Genomic DNA, 22,424 nt, shown 5'->3' on the forward strand with positions numbered 1-22,424 from the left:
ATCCTTTTGTCCCACTCTTACCTCATCATCCCCCAATGCCCTACTCCCTTACTAAGTTGAGTCCTTTTAAGTAAATTAGGTTCATCCATTTCCTTTAATCTTCCCATGGAGGGCTCTCTCCTGGACTTGTCCCGACTTCTACTCCTCCTCTTCCTATCACCTACAACCACCTCCTCATCAGCACCCTTGCCCCCATCCTTGGTCAATTCTCAGGTATGGGACATACACAACCCCTCTGAAGCCAAACGCCAAGATCCCATCCACATCACACTTAGGACCCACCCTCTTTCCATCTGAAGCCCAGTACCTAAGCAGCCTCAAGAGATCTAAAGCCATAGTTCCTGACCTTCTAGCCAAAGGCCTATTGTATTGTGCAGACTCCCTATAACACACCCATCCACCCCCTCAAAAAACCCTCAGGCGCTTCCCATGTGGTCCAAGACCTGGGCATCATCAACATGGCAGTCATCCCTTTACACCCCATTGTTCCAGATCCATACACTCTCTTGTCCTCTATCCCCGCCTCCACAACATACTTTTCTGTCCTCGACCTTAAGGATGCCTTCTTCTCTGATGAACCCAGCCTAATTCCATCTTATGATTGGGAGTCAATCTCATAACAAAGTCATGAAAAGTTAATTTCTGTTTTACTATAAATTACTGAGTTTTCTAAACTTGTTTGGAATTCCTACTTGTGCCTTGAACTCACCCATGCCTGGGTCTCCCTGACCAGATAACAGCCCTCTCTGAAACCTTAGTGGCACCTCATAAATCCTGGCCCCCCCCTGACCAGATAAAACCCTCTCTGAAATTTCAGTGGAGCCTCATAAATTCTGATGTTGGGATCTGAATTTACTACCTACCTTGAAATGTTAAGCCATGTAGATCATTAACCTGCTATCTGCCTTTGTATTATGCTTGTCAAAATCCTATTAGCTGTAAGTTCTCAAGATACGCCCACTTTGCAACTTTTTTTGCTATAAAAACCTTGTTCCTGGGGCTGGGGATGTGGCTCAAGCGGTAGCGCGCTTACCTGACATGCGTTTGGCCCGGGTTCGATCCTCAGCACCACATACAGACAAAGATGTTGCATCCGCCAAATACTAAAAAAAAATAAATAAATATTTAAAAAATTCTCTCTCTCTCTCTCACTCTTTAAAAAACAACAACAACAACAACAAAAAAAAAACCTTGTTCCTGGAGAGCTGTGGGGCTGCTCTCTGAGACAGTCCTGATCAGCTCTCTTTGTGTACACAATACAAGCTTGCTTTAATTTGATTTAAAATTGGAGTCGGTGGTCTTTTCTTTGCATTGGGATTCAACACTCCATTCCCTTACACAAAGATTCCCAAGACCTCTTTGCTTTTACCTGGACTGACCCAGACACTCAGGTGTCCACTTGACTTACATGGACAGTCCTTCCTCAGGGCTTTAGAGATGGCTCCCACCTTTTGGACAAGCCTTGGCCCGAGACCTCCCCCACCTATCCTTGTCATGGTCATTCCTGCTTCCATACATGGATGGCCTTCTTCTCTGCAGTCCTTCCCTAGACCGCAGTAAACCCACACGGCCAAGTCACTAAATAAACTTCCTGGCCTTGTGAGGACGCCGCGTCTCCCTCTAAGGTCCAGCTCTCACTTCCCACCGTCATGGGCTTCCAACTGATCCCACCTACAATTATTCCCTCATTAACACCCTTGCCCCCATCCTTGGTCAATCCTCAGGTATGGGACATACACAACCCTCTGTAGCCACATGCCAAGATCCCATCCACATCACACTTAGGACCCACTCTCTAAGGTCCAGCTCTCACTTCCCACCGTCCTGGGCTTCCAACTGACCCCATCCCACAAGGCCATTACGAGGGAGCAGAAAACCTCATTTCTCCCCTTCTGTTCCTACTACCAAGGCTCTCATTTCTGAGATTAACAGGATTCCTTAGGGCTTGGATGCCCAACCATGCTCTGCTGGCCCGACCCCTTTACCATACCACAAAGGCCCTCACAAAGAGCTCCTCATCACACCCATCAACACCCCCTTTCAGGCCCTCCAGAGCCCTCCTGCAGGCCCCAGCCCTTCACTTGCCTGACCCATCCCACCCCTTTTTCTATATGTAACAGAAAACCAAGGATCTGCCCTGAGGGCACGAGGCCACCAGTTGGGACCATCCTTTGTAGCAGTGGCATTTCTCTCAAGATGCCTTGCCCAGCAGTATGGGGATGGGCACCTTGCCTTCAGGTACTGGTCTCCTCAGGCATCCTAATCCAGGAGTCAAGGAAACTGACATCTGGGTCACCTCTGACAGTCCTCTCCCCACCACTGAACCGAATCACTCTCCTATGCGGGTCTTCAGACACTGCCCTTTCCCGCATCCTTTCCCTCCAGGTCTCATGGACTGAGGGAAAGGATGTGGACCCCACTGTGACCTTCAAAACGTGTCCACCCCTCAATCCCTCTACTCTGCCTCCTCCTCCCAGGGACACGGATTCTCATCAGCCTCTCCAGAAACTGAAGAACAATTACTCCTCATCCCTCCCATATTCTGGAAGGACCCTCCTACACCTGGTTCAGGGATGGGAGCTCCTTTTCCTATGAAGGCCTCTGAATAGCAGGCTGCGCTGTCACCATGGTCGTAGAGCTGATGGAGGCTAGCCCCTCGCCTCCTAACACCCCAACCCACAGACAGAACTTGGAGCTCTAACCAAGCATCTACCCTAGCTAAGGGGAAGTCTCTGACCATTTACACAAATTCCAAATAGTCCTTTTATATACTATTGGCCGACACAGCAATATGGAAGGAATGAGGACCCGTGACCACCAAAGGCTCCTCCGTCACCAACGCGTCACTCATCAATGCCCTCCTAGAGGCCTCCCCCTCCCTCCTTCTATTGGCATAGTACATTGTAAAGCCTGCCTACCAGACAGATAATTCATTATTACAACAGGTGACAATCTGGCAGACTAAATGGCCCAGCAGGTGCCTCTATTCTCCCACCCCAACAAGAGGCCTAACACCAGTCTCCTTTCTACACCCCCAGACACCACCCAAGACACATCTGCACTCTCCAATGCTGCCCAGGAGTCCTATGGCATCCTCACCTGTTTTCTCTGTGGAATTATCTGATGGCTTTACAATGTCCTATGACAAACAAAAGAAGGAGGGAGGAAGGGGGCCTCTAGGAGGCCATTGATGTTTGAAGGGCTGGTGATGGAGGAGCCTTTGGTGGTCACGGGTCCTCGTTCCTTCCATATTGCTGAGCCTTTGGTGACAATGAACTTTCTTTGTTGTCCCTGGTGTGTCTGTGTGATCAGTCCCATGCCAATTTTCTTTCACCACCCATGCATAGAATCATGTCTTTACTAATTTGGGGTTCTTTTATATTCGGAAATGAGGTTCAGGACACTAAGATCTGGAAGCAACACTTTATTAGTGGTGTCAGGGCCCCAAAAGATTATTCCCAAAATCTGAGCCCTTATACAGCAGGGCTTTTACTTTTATACATAACAAGTTTGGGCCATATCAGGACCAGAGAGTTGGTGTGATTCTATTGGAGGATGCATTTTACCCTCTTTGTATGAGATCAAGATTGTCAACAACCTAGGACTCTTAGCTCATAAAGCTTAGACTTTTTATTGCCCCAAACCTAAAGGGGAAGTGAGGTTTCTTTTGTCCCAGATATTTTTTTTCTGCTTCTGCTACCTGGTCATCTTGTTTCAGGTATCTCTCAGCTGCTGCTCCTATGGTTAAATGTCAGTACATGGAGCTGCATTGTACCCTGAAAGTTGTGGAAAATGGCAACCTCCCCACAAAACTCTTTGACCCAGAGTGTTATGGACCAGGCTATATGAGCAATGACCAAACACACTCCATTTTACCCTTAGACTCCATTTCATGTGAGAAATGCATCTCCCATGGGAAAGCCCTGCCTCTGTACCCATTAATAGTTACCAAGCATAGCACACTTGGCAACACAAAATAGCAGTTCGTATACAATGTGAAATTGTTCTCTTTGGTTCCCATTTTTCTTGGGCAATGTACCCTGTCAGAGATTGATTGTCTGGACATTAGTAACCACTCTCTAACTTGTACTCAATTGGGGTCATTTTGACCCATTTCCCTTCTGCTTGCTTACTGCTATGCCATCCTGGAAAGCCCCATGGGAAATACCAATGTACCCATTGCATTGTCTTGCTAACTGCCCAGTTCAGCTTCTGTACCTGCTCGCAGCTATGACAACCTAGATGTGGTTTTTGCGATTTTTGCCTTTAAATATCCTAAAACTTTGAGGCTCAGGCTGTTTCCTGCAGAGACAACTTGGTCCTGTAGGGAGCAGTCCCAGCCAGTTGGAGTAAAGACTCATCAGTTTGGACAAAACTGGGACTTGATATGTTTTCTGAGTGACCTGCCCCATAACAAGAGGGAAGGCAAATATTAAACCTCTTCACATAAATTCTTTTTTGGTAACAATGGGCCCTGAGGGGAAAAGGCAAGTATTCATCCCTTCCCAACAACTACGAGTCCTGAAAGGAGGAGGTGGATACTGAACTTTACCCTTCCCCATTGCCCATGAGTCCAGGGAGGAGAGAGTAGACAGTGAAGCTCTGGGTAACGGGTGAGTGCCAGAGAAAGGAGACTGGACTCTGCCCAAACCCACGTGTTCAGGCTGGGGCTGAGGCTCAGAGGTGGAACACTCGCCTCGCACTCATGAGGCACTGGGTTCAATCCTCAGCACCACATAAAATAAACAAATGAAGATATTGTGTTCATCTACAACTAACAAATTATTTTTTAAAAACCCCACGTGTTCTGCTGAATAATTAGATTACTCATGTTGTAACCTATAAAACACAGAGCTGCTCTGTAGCCAGCAGCCATTTTCTACCCAGAAATTGGGTGTCTCCAGGGCCTGATTGGCCCCTACTTAACAGGGTCATTGAGCCCAGGGAGGTCTGCTTCTGGCATTGTGTGTGCTCTCATAATGGTGCTAAAACTGTGCGGGCTATTCTTGCTTACATGCACAGGGGTGTCTAGAGCTCTGTCTCATGGAGAACCGTGAGCAGTGGAAACCTGAGGCCAAGGGGACAATTCTGTAAACCTGGCCCACTGTTCTGATCCCCACAAGCTGAAGCCCTGTCTGGCTCAAGGTCACAGGGCATGTCACTTTCTTCAGCAAACTACCTGCTATCTGCAGGACAAATGCAAGCCTGAAACGTCAATATGAAAACAGATCACCCAAAATGGGGTGGTTGGAGTTGGACTTTTGTAGCCCTTTTCACAGATCAGATTCCAGAAATCATGGAGATAAGGATAATTCCCTCAACCATGAAATCTCTAATTACAGGTTGCAATTAGAACCAGTCATCATGGGCCAGAGTGACCTAGAGCCCACAAACAGTGGAGACTTGAACATCTGATGTCCTGCTATCAGTCAAGAGTCAAAAGATGGACCTGGATGTCACCTCCAGGTGCCCAGGGTAACTGGTCTTGTGGAAGGCTTCCAGGGCTCCACTGGCTGTCAGTGTGTTAGCTGGATACCAAAGAGCAGGAGTGCAGCAGGGCTTGCTCCCATGGGCTTTCTACGGCTGCATGGGGTCTTCAGGCTCCTCGCTCCCACAGTCTGGGCTCTGCTTGTTGGGCAGGCAGAGCCTGGAGCTGGAGAGAAGCCAGCACTTGGGTTTGGCTTTGGTTGATTAAAGAATTTAGCCTATATGTAGTGCTTTAACCCCTGGAAGAATGACAGATGACAAAGGCATACTCCCAGATGTGTGGTGGCTTGAACAAATTCCAACCTGCTTCACTCTGTATCGAGGTGAGATAACTGAAAGAGAAACAGAAGCATACTGTTTGCTTTTCCAAGAGTAAGTTATTTGACACTGGTAACTGGCAAACTGAAAAAGCACTTTCAGAAGGTTATGAGACAAGAAGACATTAGTGAGATATGGTTTGAATATGAAGACACATCCCTGAAATGGCATTATCCCATTGGTTTGCTGTTTGATCTTCATGCATCAAGTTCAGCTCTTCCTTGGGATATAACAGTTTAAGAGTTTTCCAGAGAAAGATCTTCTGCACTGTCCATCTAAAGAGGCAATCAATGCTCATTTTATGTCTGGTATGAAAGAAGCTAATGCTTCAAAGCAGAAAAGCCAAGTAATCAATAAAATTCAGAAAAAAAAAAGATCATAAGCAGCTTTGGATGGGACTACATACAAAATGACAGATTTGACCAATTTGGGGCCATCAGTCAGAAACTTAGGGAGTATCCTGCAGAAGAAAATGGATTTCATTATATCCCTTTTAGACTATATCAGACAACAACTGAACACCATTTCATTCAGAAACTGTTTTGTGGGTGGCTGCAGATGGACATCTATAAACACTGGGAAATCTCCTCAAAGAAGTTTGTCCCTCTGTAATTACTCCTGAAGGTGGAGAAAGAAGGAATCAAGTGACAATTCATGGAATTGAGCCAATGTTGGAAACACCTCTGCAGCAGCTAAGTGAAATCTGAGCTATCCGGATAATTCTCTTAGCATCATCCGCAAACAAGAGTGAAGCACCAATTGCTGGCTTGTATGGAATCGCTGGAAACAGAGTTCACCAGAGCAGTCACCCTTTGACTCAGTCAGGTTTGGGGAGGCAAAGGGACGCTGCAGGTCTCCTGGTTCCCTGTAAAATACGATGAAGCTGAAGCCTTTGCCTTGAGGAGACCATGGGAGTATGTGGCACTCAGCTTGTATTTTTGATTAACAAATACACAGTCGCTGAGTCGCTGACCCCCGTCACTAATCGCCGCCTCCGGGGTCGCCCGGCGCCGGCGGCGCCGTAGGATGCTAGTCTGGACAGGGACGGAACGGCTGCTGATGCTGACCTTCATGTTCATGGTGCCGGAGGAGGTGGTGGTGAGCCAGGTGACTGGTCACCGGCGATACTGTACGATTCCTTCTCCGTGTTGTGGGACGTGCTGGCGCTGGTGGCCGAGCGCTTCCCCAGCGGACCCACGCCACCCAGAATGCGTGCGGCTGGACCCTGGCCGAGGGGATGGGGGCTCTGGTGAAGCCGTCCTGTGGAAGGCCATCGGGCCTTTCTTCATGGAGCAGTGGCAGACGCAGCAGCCGCGGGTGGTCCTCAGGGTCCTCATGGCAGAGCTGTTGGTCAACGTGCTGGTCTCTGTCTCTTCCACCATCACAGAGGCTTCAGTCAGGACTCCGGCCATGGCTACTCGCCCTCAGCCACTGCCTCCCGTGAAGTGCCCGTGTCAAGAGCAACCGCACAGGGACAAGACCAGGAGACCAATACCCAGATGGCCCATACCAGCAATTTCAATGGGCTGAAACTGGACCCTGCAGATGCAGAAAAACCCAGAAGTGATGGTGCAGTGAATGGTAAGACAAGTGAATGGCAATCGCATCAGAGGACCTGATGATATGAAATTAGCAAAAGATGACAGGGCCCGACAACTTCACATGCGTGTGCTTGGAGATCCCTTGGGTTGGTGATTGTGGTAGTAAATGCCTTGCTCTTTTACTTTTATTGAAGAGGTTGTTCCGAAGGGGATTTTTGTGTGAACTCAAGTTTCCCTAATCCCTGAAAAGGATTTGTAGAAATAATTAATAGTACTCATGCGTCAGTTCATGAGGCTGGCCCTTGCTGAGTGGTATATTTAGACCAACCCTTTGTATTTATGAAATGGTTTGTATACTTCTTCAGACAACTTACCCATTACTAAAGGAATCTGCTCTTATTCTTCTACATACTGTTCCCAAACAGACTGATATCTGAAATCTGATAAAAGAACTTCAAGATGTTGAAGGAGCTGAGGAAGTTCATGAACTACATGTTTGGCAACTTGTTGGAAGCAGAATCATTGCCACTGCTCACACAAAATGAGAAGATCAGCATCATCCATGCAGGTGGCTAAAACTATTAAAGGTGCTTTTCATAATCCTGGAATTCATGCTACTGCCATTCAGCCTGAATTTGCTAGGGTAGGCACTAATGTGGGAGACCAACCTTACACGTGACTGAGTCGCACTTACTGGCTTGGGTGCTGAGGCGCTCAGTCGCAGAAATGTGGCATAGCTTTCCCCACTCTTCTTGGGTCTGAGGGTCGGTGTCTCATCCATGGGTGTGTCTTGCTACAGCCCCATAGGTGAAGCTATGCTCACCTGTTCCTTTGTAATATAACCCCTTGCCCTGTTTAGGATAGAATCCTCCATGCAAGAGCCTTGTATGTGTCCCCTTCTCTTAGTGTGCCCTTGGGTGTGGCTTACCCAGGTGTCAGTCAACCTGCTGAAGTGGACATCTGAAGATAGACTCAGACCCCTGAAACCTGACCCCTTGCCTCATTTGAATAGCTTCTCCTCAATAAAAGGGGTCAGTGTGTGTGTGTGTGTGTGTGTGTGTGTGTGTCTTTCTGTGGACCCTTAAGGTCAGAGGAGCTGTCACAGCGACCCCAAAGAAAAAGGTGTTGTGTCTCTTGTGTGGTAATTTTGTGCAGCCCAGTTAGCCCAGTTTAACTGGAGTGACCCCTGAGCCTTTTAGTCGTGAAACAGAAACCCGGCACACTAATGCAAGTGTGCTCCGTGTGAACTTGCCTGCAGGACTCAGTGTGCTTTGAAGCAATTTGTGGGACATGGCCACCAGCCTATTTTGGAAAGAATGCAGGAAAGGACCCAGTAGTTAGGGTTTCTTATTTAGAACTTAATGACAATCTAGAGAAGAAGCCCAGGAGGACTAAAGTTGAAAACATCCCTGCTGTTGTGATAGAGATTTAAAAAGTGCCAAACAAGCAACCTGAATCGCCTTTGTGAGTCTTGAAAAAGATATGATATTTGACTTTTGCTTTAAGCTGAAAGAGGAAAACAACTCCACTAAAATTCTAAGTTTGCCAAGTAATGTAATTGAAGTCCTTGTCTAGGTCACACAGTTTAATTCTAGTTCTGTAAGAACACAATGGGACTGCATAACAGAGTCCTATATCATGACTTTGGGATTATTAGTACAGAGTACAGCTATGCTGTAACAATTTTTAAAAACCAGTTTTAACACTATGTTACATTTTTGTTTAAAGTAAGTATAAACCTTATGTAATATAATGACATTTGATTTCTGTTTTTCCCATGATAAAAAGATTAGGAGGGGCTGAGGATGTGGCTCAAGCGGTAGCACGCTCGCCTGGCATGCGTGCGGCCCGAGTTCAATCCTCAGCACCACATACAAACGAAGATGTTGTGTCCGCCAAATACTAAAAAATAAATATTAAAAAAAAAGATTAGGGGGATAAATAAATTTAAAATTGTTACTGGTATCTCTCTGCTTTTCTTTCCCCCATTGTTACACTTTATTAGGATTATAATTGTTAGACCTGTAACATCGTCAGCAAGCTTGTTTCCATTGATGTTTGGATAATGTTTACTTGCCCTTTGAAGTCATTACATAATATAATGGCAGCATAGTTTAAGAGTTGCTCATGGCTATGAGCAGAACAGTTACTATTCTGTATTCTATATTGCTAAGTGTTGATCCAATAAACAGTGAGATAATTAGGAAACTGAATTAGAGTGCACACATTATAGGTCAAATGCAGAATAAGAACAGGGAAGAAGTTTACCAAACTAAATTCTTAGATTATTGTATGTTGATATTCAGACTACATCTCTAAATTATTTTGAGAATTTCAACTCCTTTAGTCTACCAAAGTTAGTCTAAAATATGAATAAGTTCACCAGCATTCCTTTCTTTGAAAGATTGATATTAGAAACATTGAGCTGGAAGTCTACTTGCAAAATATCTAAATATTTTTAAGAATTTTTAACTTCCTCTTAGCTTGTAAACACAAGGTATTAATTTAATCTTTTAAATTGTGGGTGTTTAAAAAATAACTTCAAAGTTAAAGGCATTTCATGGGGACTAATCATGAATGGATTTAAACAGCTTTTTGAGTACTGCCATTTAATGCTTGTGCTTTGCCAAGAGCCACTAACTTTAGAGAAAAGAAAGACGGTTAATGCAATCTGGATATTAACTTCTTAGCAAAATTAATAATTAAGGAAAAATTGGAGGGTCTGTAAATCATCATTTCTTGACATTGCTTAGTTCTTAGACCAGTGGCTTATTTTGCAGGGTGTCATGCTTTCCATCTAGAAAATTGTTCTTGGCTATTTGATTATTGCAATAGATTTCAAATCCAACACAAATATTTTAATATTTTTGAAGTTATATTTTTCTTGATAGAAGAGGGGTTTTGCTTTGTGAAGAAAATGATTATGCTCAGAAGAATGATTATTAAAATCAGTTATCATGTATAGCTCTATTTTTCTAGAAACGGGTATTCTGACTACTTCAGTAACTTTTATAGCTGACTACTTTGAGGATGGCTACCTTTGGGGATTTAAACTAATTCATTGCTTAACAGGTCTTATGATGAAAGTGTTAGAATATGAAAATTTTTAAAGAGATGATCTTTTGTTGTAGATTGTTTTTCCCCCTAATATATGCATTTTGCTGGCAATGGATCTATTTAAGAACAGCTGTTTTTTCCAATGAGAATGAGGTAATTTTAGGAACATAGTTTGTAAGTTCACATATATTATAATGGGCCAAACTATAACCTGCCAATTTGCAATACATCTTGATCTTTTTTTATTCTAATTTCTTATAATGCAGCAGACTGTATTACAATTCATGTGATATATATAGAGCACAATTTTTATATCTCTGGTTGTACACAAAGTAGAGTCACACCATTGGTGTCTTCATACATGTAGTTACGGTAATGATGTCCATCTCATTCCACCATTTTTCTTACCCCCCCCCCCACATATTGATCTTTTAATACTGTTACCTGATATTGTGTAATTCACTTCTTTACCTAATAGTTGCTTTGAGTTTTGCAAAAGGTTTTTAGTTTTAGTTTTTGTTTTTAACATGAAATTGAGCAATCTATATGGGTGAATAAGAGAAAGCTGCAAATTTTATTGTATAATGTCCATTCCTGATTTAACACTTTACAGAATATTTTACTAAGATCTCAAAACAATTTGTTATCTAAACATTTTAGCAACGATATGATAGGATAACTGGTAAAATATATTATATTCAATGGGGTTTCTTTACAATGTTTCTTTTGGGGGTCTGTGTCTTAAAGGTGGTCTAACATCTAAGTAGAAGACATCACCAGAGTGAGAATTTTAAAAAATGAGCATTGGACAAGGGCTTTGTTGTTTTATTTTTTGAAAGTGCTTTGAAGGGATAGCCTTTAGGTTTTAGTTATTTCACTTTTCATAATTTTTGAGTAGCTTATATGTAACAAAGTGGTACCATAGGATTTTCATTTTTCAAAGGACTTTGTCATAGCAAAATCAGAGACTCGCCTTTTGAGTTTTAGCAGAGAATTATTTATTTACAATGTACTTTCTAATCCATTTTTAGCTATATTACCATTATCTTTAAGAAAAAAGACATGTTTTATATTTAAATGTTGTGGGATTTAAGTGTCTTTCTCAAAATAACTTATTCCTTCCTGAGAGAAAATGCAAGAAATACCCTGAATTATTGGAGACTGACATCCATTATTTAAATATACTGTTATATAACACTGCATCAGTTTTAGGAGTTACATCTCTCCTCCTGGCTCTTTTATATTTGAACAAGATCAATGTAGAATGTTTAAGAACATGTCTGTTGTCTGAAAATTTTATTGATTCCACCATTTGACCCAGCTACCCCATTCCTTGATTTATACCCAAAGGTCTTAAAATCAGAATACTACAGTGATGCAGGCACACCAATGTTTATAGCAGCTCAACTCATAATAGCTAAACTATGGAACTAACCTAGATGCCCTTCAACAGAGGAATGGATAAAGAAAATGTGGTACATATACACAATAGAATATTATTCAACCTTAAAGAAGAATGAAATTATGGTATTTGCAGGTAAGTGGATGGAACCAGAGAATATCATGCTAAGTGAAATAAAACAATCCTAAAAAAAACTAAAAGCCAGATGTTTTCTCTGATAAGCAGATGCTGATCCATAGTGGGGTGGGGTGATAGGGAAGAAGAAGGATATTTGGTTTGTGTAGAGGGGAGGCAGAGGAGGAGTGGAGTAGTCAGGATAGGAAGGATAATAGAAAGAGACAGACATTATTACCCCATATACATGGATGATTACCCTAGTGGAGTGACTCTGAACCATGCACAGCTGGAGGAATGAGAAGTCGTGTTGCATTTGTGTACAGTAGTTCAAAATGAATTCTATTGTTTTAAAAAAAACTATTGAAAAGAAGGTGCTGCATATGCCTGATTTAAAAACTAACCAGGAATCTTCTAAGCCAATGCAGCTTTAGTGATAAAAGATTTAATTCTCTGTTTTTAACTTTTAGCTTGTATGATTGTTTATTTTTTCTGGAATGTATCTACATTATAAAAGTCTGGACTAGAACCTAAACAATAAAAATCCTCTAAAATTTGGCTGTATATATATTTTAGAAAACAAAATGCTGAATAACTCTATCCTAAGGTATATAATTTGAATAGAAGAAATTTCCACCAAGTGCATCTTGGAAAATCACACTAGGTAGAAGGCAATGTTAATACATTTGGGTCTTGTTAACATTCAGTCAATTTTGGATTTTTGAAAGTTTAAAGGGAAAAGACCTATGGAACCTAATGTGAAATATTTAATAGGTTAACTTGTATTGAGCTGAAGATTTTTACTGTTTATAAGCAGATATCATTTGAACAATAAACGTGTCATTAACCTGCTATCTTAAGATGTTCACATATACACAAATATGGAGATTAATTCCTCAATTTAAAGATATTTATTTTAATACTGAGTTTCAGTTAAGTGATAAAATAGTGTTAAAACTCTTGGGAAGATGGAGGGTTTTGTTTGTTTATTTTGTTTATTTGATGTTTAAATAGAAACTGTGTTCTGGGTCTCTGAAAAGGGAATTGTAATAAGCACTATTCTGCTATAACTGTACCAGTGTGTGGTGATGCTGATTTGTTTCACTAAGAAGCTCTGGAATGTTTAGCAGTCATTTTCTCTGGCACAAGAGCCTTTTGTATGTTATGCAATTTAAACTTTTAAACTTTTAAAATTTTATGGTTCAGTATCTTTAGCAAAAAGATGCTGAAGGGAATGTAACATACAGTTCACATGTGGTTATATATAAAAGACACAAATTACCATGTTATGGCTCTGCCTTGAAACAGCGCAATGAAGTGTATCCATACATTCTATGATTCTTATGAAACCTTCATAACTGTGTTGGTTTTGTATCTGCTGTTGCCTATCTTTTGGGCCAGATATAGTACAGTTAAATGCAGTTACCATCTCATTAAATGCAGATACAGATAAACTGTCTTTTAGTGTTGTAACATTTTACCTGACTTCTAACTTTTTGTATTTTTTTTTTTTGTCTGTGTGTTATTTTCCAAAACTGTTCCTACCTCACCAGGAGGCTTTATGGATTGTTACATATTATAAATGTTCTATATGAGACAGACTACTGTGTATCTTCCCATTTATTAAAAGCTAAGTAGAAAATAAACTATATCTAAAAATAAATAGATAGATAGATAAATAGATCCAGGTGTTTTCCAATGTGACCATGATTGAACTTTAGTTTGAGAGAATGGAAATATTGATTGAATTTTCAAGAGAATTAGATTTAAGAAAGTAAAAGAGAAATTCTGTTATCAATAACTTTCAGTGATTTTTTTTTTTTAAGTAAGAGATCAAATTCTAGTAAACCCATCTTTCCTTAGTGAAAATTTCCTAGTTTACAGTCTGTCTCTTGGTATGCAAACAACCTTGTGCTTGATAATGAACAGAGAGAGATTTTTAAATAAAGCTTCAAAATATGTTTTGTCATTTAATAACATATAGTTTTGTCACTTTTCAAGTACTTTCTGATTCCCACACAGTAAATCACTTTTTATTCTGTTCCCATTTTTCACTGGCATAGGGTGGATACAGGGCATAGGATTACTTGTTTTAGGAGCTTTTATAGAACTTATCAATGCCTATTTTAAAACCTGTGTTCTGTACACATTGAAGCTATACTGTTAAATGTTTATCTTTGCTGTTTTGTTTATCAGTGTAAACCTGTCAAACCACAGTATGCCACACATCTGTATAAAGTAATTTTGCATATTTGGAAAAATCCATTCGTTTTCATCCTCATGTTTTTCATTGGCTCCAGAACTAATATTTCACTGTGGTCCCCTGGCAACTGGTCTCTGAAGTCTGAAGATTACCTATCACTTTTTTAAATTTGTTTTTTAGTTTTAGGTGCACACAATATCTTTATTTTATTTTTTTATGTGGTGCTGAGGCTCAAACCCAGTGCCTCACATGTGCTAGGCAATCACTCTGCTGCTGAGCCATAACCCCAGACCCGAGGTTACCTATCTCTTGACTGCAGTAGGTATTCCTTAACTCTACCCAAAATATCCAAAAGTTACTGGAGTTCTTATCCACTATAAGGAAAGTTTGCTGCACTTTGTCAAAGGCTGCTGGGATTCTACCAACTAAACAAATTTTTGTATTGCCATTGATTTCTTGTGAGTCAGCTTGCTGTCCATATTGAAAGTCAACTGATTTGAGTATGCTGAAAGACTTACAGTACCTACAAGAATGGTTTTAGATTACCCAATAAAAATAAATGCTTTTCTTATAAAACAATTATATATACAATGTGCAGAGTAATTCTACAATTTAAAAAACCAACCAGGAATTTTCTAAGCCAAATGCAGCCTTAGTGATGAGAAATTTAATTTTCTTTCTTTTTTTTTTAACTTTTAGCTTGTATGATTGCTTATTTTTTTTTTCTGGAATGTAACTACATTATAAAAGATAGATACATGGGCTGCGGATGTGGCTCAAGCGGTAGCGCGCTCGCCTGGCATGAGCGGGGCGCTGGGTTTGATCCTCAGCACCACATAAAAATAAAATAAAGACGTTGTATCCACCGGGGAAACAAAAATTCTCTCTCTCTCTCAAAAAAAAAAAAAAAAAAAGGGGGGGTAGATACATTATAAAATGTATCTACAACTATATATATATATAAAGGATGGACCTTTATATATATGTAGATACATTTTTGCACTTTGCACATGCTCATCTCCTCCAGCGTGAGCATGGCCTGCACACTCGGGTGTACGTGCCCAGGCAAGTGTGCTCCTCCCCTCTCTCCCTCCCCCGCCCTGCAACGCCTCTGGCTCGTCTTCAGAACCCCACTTCAGTCGTTTCCACCCAGCACATCTCCACGTGGAAAGAAGAAGCCGATCTGACCTCCTTTCCCAGTGCTGTCAGAGCGCTGCTGTCAGGTTCCGCACTGACCAGGGGCTAGGAAAGCTTATACTGAGATAAGAAGATATCTAAAGAATGTGATAAGGAGACCGGGCTGGGAGGAACCCGGACTTGGGAGCACGAACTTAGGGGCCGCCGCACGGAAACGTGGCCCCGGCGGCCTGCGCTGGGATACTGGCGAGAGGGGACGCTGTGGGCCAGCAGCGGGTGGCGCTCAGCAAATGGGACCTCGGTTGGGCCTCCGCCCGTGCGGTGCCGAGCGCTGGGACCACACGGAGGCATGGGGCGCGCAGTGCCCGCAGGAGCAGAAGCAGCGGCGGCGGTTGGATCGCGCAGCAGCCACAGCAGCTCAAGTACCTGGAGTCCTTCTACGAAAAACCTCCTCCTGGGCTTGGGAGGATGAGACTAGGCCAGAAGATGATTCCTGATATACCAGGCAACGAGCATGCAAGGGAATTTCTGGCTCACGCGCCAACTAAAGGACTTTGGATGCCATTAGGGAAAGAAGTCAAAGTTATGCAGTGTTGGCGTTGCAGGCGATATGGTCACCGACAGGGTGACAAAGAATGCCCTTTATTTATCAAAGGGAACCAGAAGTTAAAAGTTCAGAGTACCACTGAAGAGCCCATGTATGACATCATTCAGGAGAATAAAAGGAAACAGCAATTAAAGCAGTTACTGGAGGATTCCACCTCAGATAAGGATGGAAGCAGCTCCACTTCCTCAGAATGTGAAGAGAAGCATAAGGAAAAAAGAAAGAAGGGGACTGGGTTGTGGCTTACTGGTAGTGTGCTTGCCTTGCACGTGCAGGGCTGGGTTTGATCCTCAGCGCCACATAAATAAATAAAATAATAAAATAAAGATATTGTGTCCATCTTCAACTAAAAAAAAATTTAAAGAAAGAAGGAAAAGAAAAAGAAGAAAAAACAGAAGCATAAGTCTTCCAAGTCAAGTGAGAGTTCAGACTCAGACTGACAAGGATGAGTTGTTCAGCATTCTCTTCAGAAAAAAATCGGACACTGTGGTCAAAGAACAGAGGGAGGTGTGACCCAAGAGTAACAGGACACACACAGGACACCTGGTGGCACAGTTGTGGATTGTTACCACATTGCCATGGTGAGTTGTCTCCACTCAGATCCTGGGTCTGGACAACGCTGGTTCCCCCAGGAGAGCTCATTCATCGGCCCCTCCCTGCCCTTCACTTAAGTCTCTAATTCCCTAGAAAGGCCTCCTGCAGCATTACAGGACAGCTGGGTGTCTCTGGGGAGGTGCTTTGGGTGCTTTTGTCCTTTGTGAGCAACTCAGCTTCCACAGACTTTATGCTGGACTCTTCAATGTTGTTGAGTATAATAAAAGCTTATGATTCATTTTAGAAAGAAAAAAAATGTTATAATGAGGAAGATGGAGAGGGAGCCACCCACTTCCCTCATCCCCAGTCCTTATGAAAGGATTTGAGCAGAGCCAGCTGGCTGTGAAGTAGATGCAGTTCCTCATGAACATCCGAGGAGATCCACCTACTTCCAAGTGGGCAGCAACCTCTTCTACAAGTCCACCCCCCAACCCCCACTGTATCCCAGCCCACCACCACCAAGGTGTGAGCGAGTCAGAATGTCCAAAACCTCTCTGTTGTTCCTCCAGGCTTTTCTCTTGGGGATTGGAAAGCTGCCCTGGGGTTGAACAGCTGGTTACTTGCTCATCTCCTCAGGCAGGCTGTGAAGGAGAGTATGTCCACGCTCACAGTGACATGAGGACTAGGGCCACTGCAGCTCCAACCACTGCACCATTGATGCACATTCCAGGCAGGGCCCTGCCCAGTGTGCAAGGGAACTTGGAATTACAGGGATTGGGTGAAAGAGTTATGGCCTTGTTCTAACACACCGACCAGGGACGCCACCCTGTTATGGGCATTTAAAAAAAGAATATGAGAGAACAGAAGGGTATTCCAGACACAGGTAGACCCAGGAATTTGAAAAAGAAGTTAGATGGGGGTGGTCCATGTGCCATCTGTGCCCACAGACCATAGAAGGCAGGGACCTATCTTCAAGTGTTCTCTGAAACAGGAGAGCCTTTCACAGCCTTCAGTTGCTCAGGTGGATATGTTCAGGGGTGGCAGGATTTGTTGTTGTTAGATTCTTGAGCTGTTAGACACTGTGGTAGAATCTTATTCAAGTCTTCAAGGACCAAGGTTGAGACCTGTTCCAGAAGTGGGCTTGAAGGAGCCTAGTGAAGATCTTTGTCTCTCACGGGACAGATGACAAGTACCCAATTTGTGCACACAGTAGCAGGTGCAGTTCCCCAGTTATAAATAGACACTCTTACAGAAAAGTGCCTTCTTTGAATTCAGTGGTACACAGGGAGTTCTAAGCTGCTTTGTTGCCACTTCTTCCTGTCTGGTTGCTGACCCCTCTACTCTGCCCTCAGGTGATGGTCAGCTCTTTGTCCACCATCCCAAGGGTCACATAATGAGGAGGAGCAGGAACTGAGTGTGGTGATGAAGCAGATGAGAAAATAGGCAAGAACCCAAAGCAAAGAGAAAGAGCCAGTGATGGGTGATGAGTTGATCTGAGGGGTGTGGATCCTGCCTGTGCTGGTTGGAGCCCAGCCTCTTGTGAGTGGAGAGTGGTCCAGGCAGGAGGGAGGGAGTTCTTGAGAAGTTGGGGTGAGGGTTATAGAAGAAGCTAAGAAGGGAGTCCGATTTGAACACTTGAGCTTGCTGTAGCACCCCTGCCCACCCAGGCACCTGAGACCCACTCTCAATCTGCCTCATTCCAGCATTTACTTGTGGTAAACCTACTCCCCAAGTTCTACTGGAGGATTATGTGCACGTGCATCTGAGCCAGAAGCTTTATTCCATTCTTTGTTCTTTTGTTCTTTATTATATTGATGCGATGTATTACTGATTTGTGTATTTTGAAGTATCTTTCTGTCTTTGGGATAAATCCTACCTGATCATGGTGAATTCAGTGTACTAGTATTGAGAATGTCTGCATCCAGATTCCTCAGGATTTGTTGTTGTTTCTTTGCTTGTTGGTGTAAGGAGTCTTCTAAGAAGCAAGCACACAGCAGGAGCTGCTAACTTGGACACTCTGCTGTCTTATCCCTCTCTGGTTCTGTAAGTAGCAGAAGGTCCTAACAATAAGGATGGCAGCCAGGTAATGCAGACTTCCAGGGGGCCTGTGCAAGCCCTCACAGAAGCTCAGCACCCCAAGAGAGGCACTCAGGGAGGCCAACACTCGGAGACTCCCTGAGCCTGTTACCATCGCAGAAGCACTCTCCCTTAGACGCAGTCCCGGCCAGCCGGGTCGCAGAGAATCCCCCGACCAGCGCTGCCCCCCCAGCTCCTCTGTTCTCGCAGCCCTCTGGGTCGCAGAGCACTCGCCTCCCAGTCCCTCTGTCCGCTCAGCCCTCGGGACACAGAGCACCCAGCCCCAGCTCATCTGTTCCCTGCAGCCCTCCAGGTCGAAGAACACCAGCCCCCCAGCGTTTCTGTCCCGCAACCCTCTGGGACACAGAGCACCAACCCACCAGTCCCTCTGTCCGCTCAGCCCTCCGGGTCTCAGAGCACCGCCCCTCAGCTCCTCTATCCCGGCAGCCCTCCGGGACACAGAGCACCCGGCCCCCGGCGTCTCTGTCCCCGCAGCCCTGCAGGTCGCAGAGCACTCACTCCCCAGAGCCTCTGTCCTTGCAGCCCTCGGGGACAAAAGCTCTTGCCCCCCCAGTCCCTCTGTCCTCACAGCCCTCCGGGTTGCAGAGCACCCGCCCCCCCCAGCTCCTCTGTCCTCGCAGTCCTCTGGGTCACAGAGCACCCGCCCCCCAGTTCCTCTGTCCTGGCAGCCCTCCGGGTCGCAGAGCACCCGCCCCTAGCGCCTCTATCCCTGCAGCCGCCCACCCCCCACCCTGCCCAGTGCGGCTGTCCCAGAGAGCTGGGGGGTGCTCTGTGACCTGTTCAACTTACTGTAAATGCTTAAGCCAATTTCTAGGTTTCTATTCTGTTGCACTGGTTCATACATCTGTTTTTATGTTAGTACTATGCTGTCTTAGGTGCAGGGGCTTTATGATATATTTTGAAGTCAGGGAATTTGATGTCTCTAGCTTTGTTCTAAAAGCATTTACAGTGGGCTTAAGCATTTACAGTAAATTGAATTTTGAAAAGATATTAAGAAGATACAGTTGGGAAAGAACAGACTTCATTCATTGATGCTGAGAAAAAAAAAAAAAACTCTTGTTGCAGGAAAACAAAATTAAACTCTCCATCACAACACACATACAAATCAATAGGAGGGGCTGAGGATGTGGCTCAAGCGGTAGCGCGCTCGTCTCGCATGCGTGCGGCCCGGGTTCGATCCTCAGCACCACATACCAACAAAGATGTTGTGTCTGCCGAGAACTAAAAAATAAATATTAAAAATTCTCTCTCACTCTCTCACTCTCACTCTCTCTCTAAAAAAAAAAAAAAAAAAAAAAATCAATAGGAAGCTAGGTATGGTGGCACACTCCTGTAATTCCAGGGACTCAGGAGGCAGAGACAGGAGGATTGCAAGTTTTTTGGAGGCCAGCCTCAACAATTTAGCAAGGTCCTAAGCAATTTAGTGAGGCCCTAAGCAACTTAACAATACTCTGTCTCAAAATAAAAAGGACTAGGGATTATCGATGTGGTTAAGTGCCTCTGGGTACAATGCAAAAAAAAAAAAAAAAAATTAACTGGAAATGGATAGAAGACTTCCACATAAGACCTGCAACCCTATGCTACCAGAAAAACACACCTTGCCATTGCTGAGGCTGGCTTTGAATTTGAGATCCTCTTGTCTCAGGCACTCCAGCAGCTGGGATTATAGGTGTGCATCTGGCCCAATAACAGAAATTCTTTATGTAAATATTTCTACCTAGGAATTGATGAGTTTGGCTGACACTTTCAATGCCACCTGCACCTCACATTTCTATGCAGGGTCCTTTGGCTCTAACGTCAGTCTGTGGGAACCAACAGAATGGCTGCTGGGGACTTGGTCATGGGGGTGATATTCTTACCTCAGGTTATAGCTGCAAGTCCAGGAAGCCTCTGTCTGTTTTACCATTATCTCCTCTTGGGTGTCACTGGGTGCAGACGCAAGTCCACAGATGTGACTGCCGAGCACTGTAGCCAAGGCCTTTCCCCTCCTCAAAGCGGCTCCAGCGCAGACAGCTTTCAGGCTCAGACTCACTCCAGGGATCTGGGATGCAAACTTGTTTCTGCATCTAAAGGGTGGCACCAGCTGCCTCCAAGGTACTGCCATCAGTCCACGGTCTGCCAGGTACCTCAGCCTCTCCGTGTTCCTGCACTGCATCAACCAACTTCTGATAAATAGCATTTCTGGTATGGGGGACAGGGTAGAACTCAGCCACTGAGCCACATCCCCAGCCCTATCTTGTATTTTGTTTAGAGACAGTCTCACTGAGTTGCTTAGAGCCTCGATTTTGCTGAGACTGGCTCTGAACTTGTGATCCTCCTGCCTCAGCCTCCCAGGCTTCTGGGATTACAGGCGTGCACCACCAAGCCTGGAAGACTATTGTTTTTCTTTCTATTGATTTATGTCACTGTGGTCACTGACGGTTTATATCTTTAAAAACATCCAACTGAATATAGTCAAATTATATTCTTAAAAGGAACAGTTTATTTTGTTGAAATGTAATAAGAAGTATATTTAGAAGTGTATTTCTAGATAGAATCTCTTCATGACACCTGCTTTATTTTTTCTTTTTAAATTTAAATTAATTGGAAACAAATACCAATGTACCTATGACAGGGATACAAGGTGATGTTTTGATTCACGTATATAATTTATTTTTTCTCTCCTTTTTTGATATTGCCGATTAGATCTGGGGGAGGGGGATATGTAACCACTGAGCCATATCCTCGACTCTTTTTATTTGTATTTTAAGACAGGGTCTCCCTAAGTTGCTTAGGGGCTTGTTCAACTGCTGAGGCTGGCTGCAATTTGTGTTCCTCCTGCCTCAGCCTCCCAAGTCATTGGGATTACAAGTACAGCATGCTTGACACATTGAGTCATCTGAAAATCAGGGTTAAACCATAACTCTCTCTTTAGTTTTGATCTTTTATTACTAGGGACTGAACCCGGGATGCTTTCCCACTGAACAACATCCCCAGCCCTCTTTAGTTTTATTTTGAGAAAAGGTCTCTTTGGGTTGCAGATGCTGGTTCCCTTGAGATCCTCCTGCCTCAGCCTCTGGAGCAGCTGAGATTGCAGCCACTGTGGCCAGTGTCCAGCTTGTCTCCTTGGTCATGTCCATTTCTTCATGGTGAACACAGCTCAAAACCCTCCTTTGAGCTCCTTGAGAGGCACATGCACTGCTGTTCTCTTTTCACACAAGACCTGTGCAGTGTCACACAAGACCTGCTTATTCTTCTCTTCTCCTTTTTAATTTATTTCTAACATATGTCTACATTTTTATTCTTTGTTGTTGTTGTTGGATGTTGTGTATTTATCATCTCCTAGTTTTTAACCTAGAAATGATGGCGTCATGTAGATATGTGTGTGTGTGTGTGTGTGTGTGTGTGTGTACATATATATGCTGTAGATGGATATAATGCCTTTACTTATTTTTATGTGTTGATGAGGATCAAACCCACTGCCTCACTCGTGCCAGGCAAGTTCTATCACTGAGAGAAATATGATGGCAAAACCAGACCTGCTTATGAAATGAAATTATAAAAGCGTCATGATAACAAACCAAGGCCTGGAGAAAGGACCAGTCCCCTCCCCTCTCAGCCTCTCTCCGGGGGAACCTCATTCACCTGGGTCCCTGCTTTGGGACCTGAAATACCTGCCTGCTCCCTCTTTCAACTGCAACAGCTGCCGGTGAAAAGAGCCCCTGCTTCCCTGTTTCTGTGAGCATGCCCTAAGTTAAAGATCCTGCACAAGGCCTTCAGCCCCGAAAATTAGGAATTTTTTTTTTTTTTAAGAGAAAAAAGCCCCAGTGATAGGATGGATCTAAGATGATGCCAAATAACCTATAAATATTGTGAGAAACTGGATCTGGGCTCAGGATTGGAGTTTGTTTTCCTCTGGGCCTGCAGCGAGGCCTGTCGTGTGTGTGTGTG

General features: G+C 43.7%; 3 pseudogenes across 3 annotated transcripts; all 3 read left to right on the forward strand.

Moving 5' to 3' along the window:
• Positions 1-5,734: 5,734 nt before the first annotated feature.
• Positions 5,735-6,417, forward strand: LOC308646777 (autophagy protein 5-like; annotated as a pseudogene). The gene has a single exon. The product of its transcript is annotated as an autophagy protein 5-like (transcript).
• Positions 6,418-6,831: 414 nt separating this feature from the next.
• On the forward strand, positions 6,832-8,814 carry LOC308646851 (proton-coupled zinc antiporter SLC30A1-like; annotated as a pseudogene). The gene is made up of 2 exons: positions 6,832-8,001; positions 8,579-8,814. The product of its transcript is annotated as a proton-coupled zinc antiporter SLC30A1-like (transcript).
• Positions 8,815-15,549: 6,735 nt separating this feature from the next.
• Positions 15,550-16,303, forward strand: LOC308646891 (retinitis pigmentosa 9 protein homolog; annotated as a pseudogene). The gene is made up of 2 exons: positions 15,550-16,101; positions 16,228-16,303. The product of its transcript is annotated as a retinitis pigmentosa 9 protein homolog (transcript).
• Positions 16,304-22,424: the final 6,121 nt, after the last annotated feature.

Source organism: Spermophilus citellus (genome assembly GCF_964194105.1).
Source record: "Spermophilus citellus genome assembly, chromosome: 1".
NCBI lineage: Eukaryota > Metazoa > Chordata > Mammalia > Rodentia > Sciuridae > Spermophilus > Spermophilus citellus.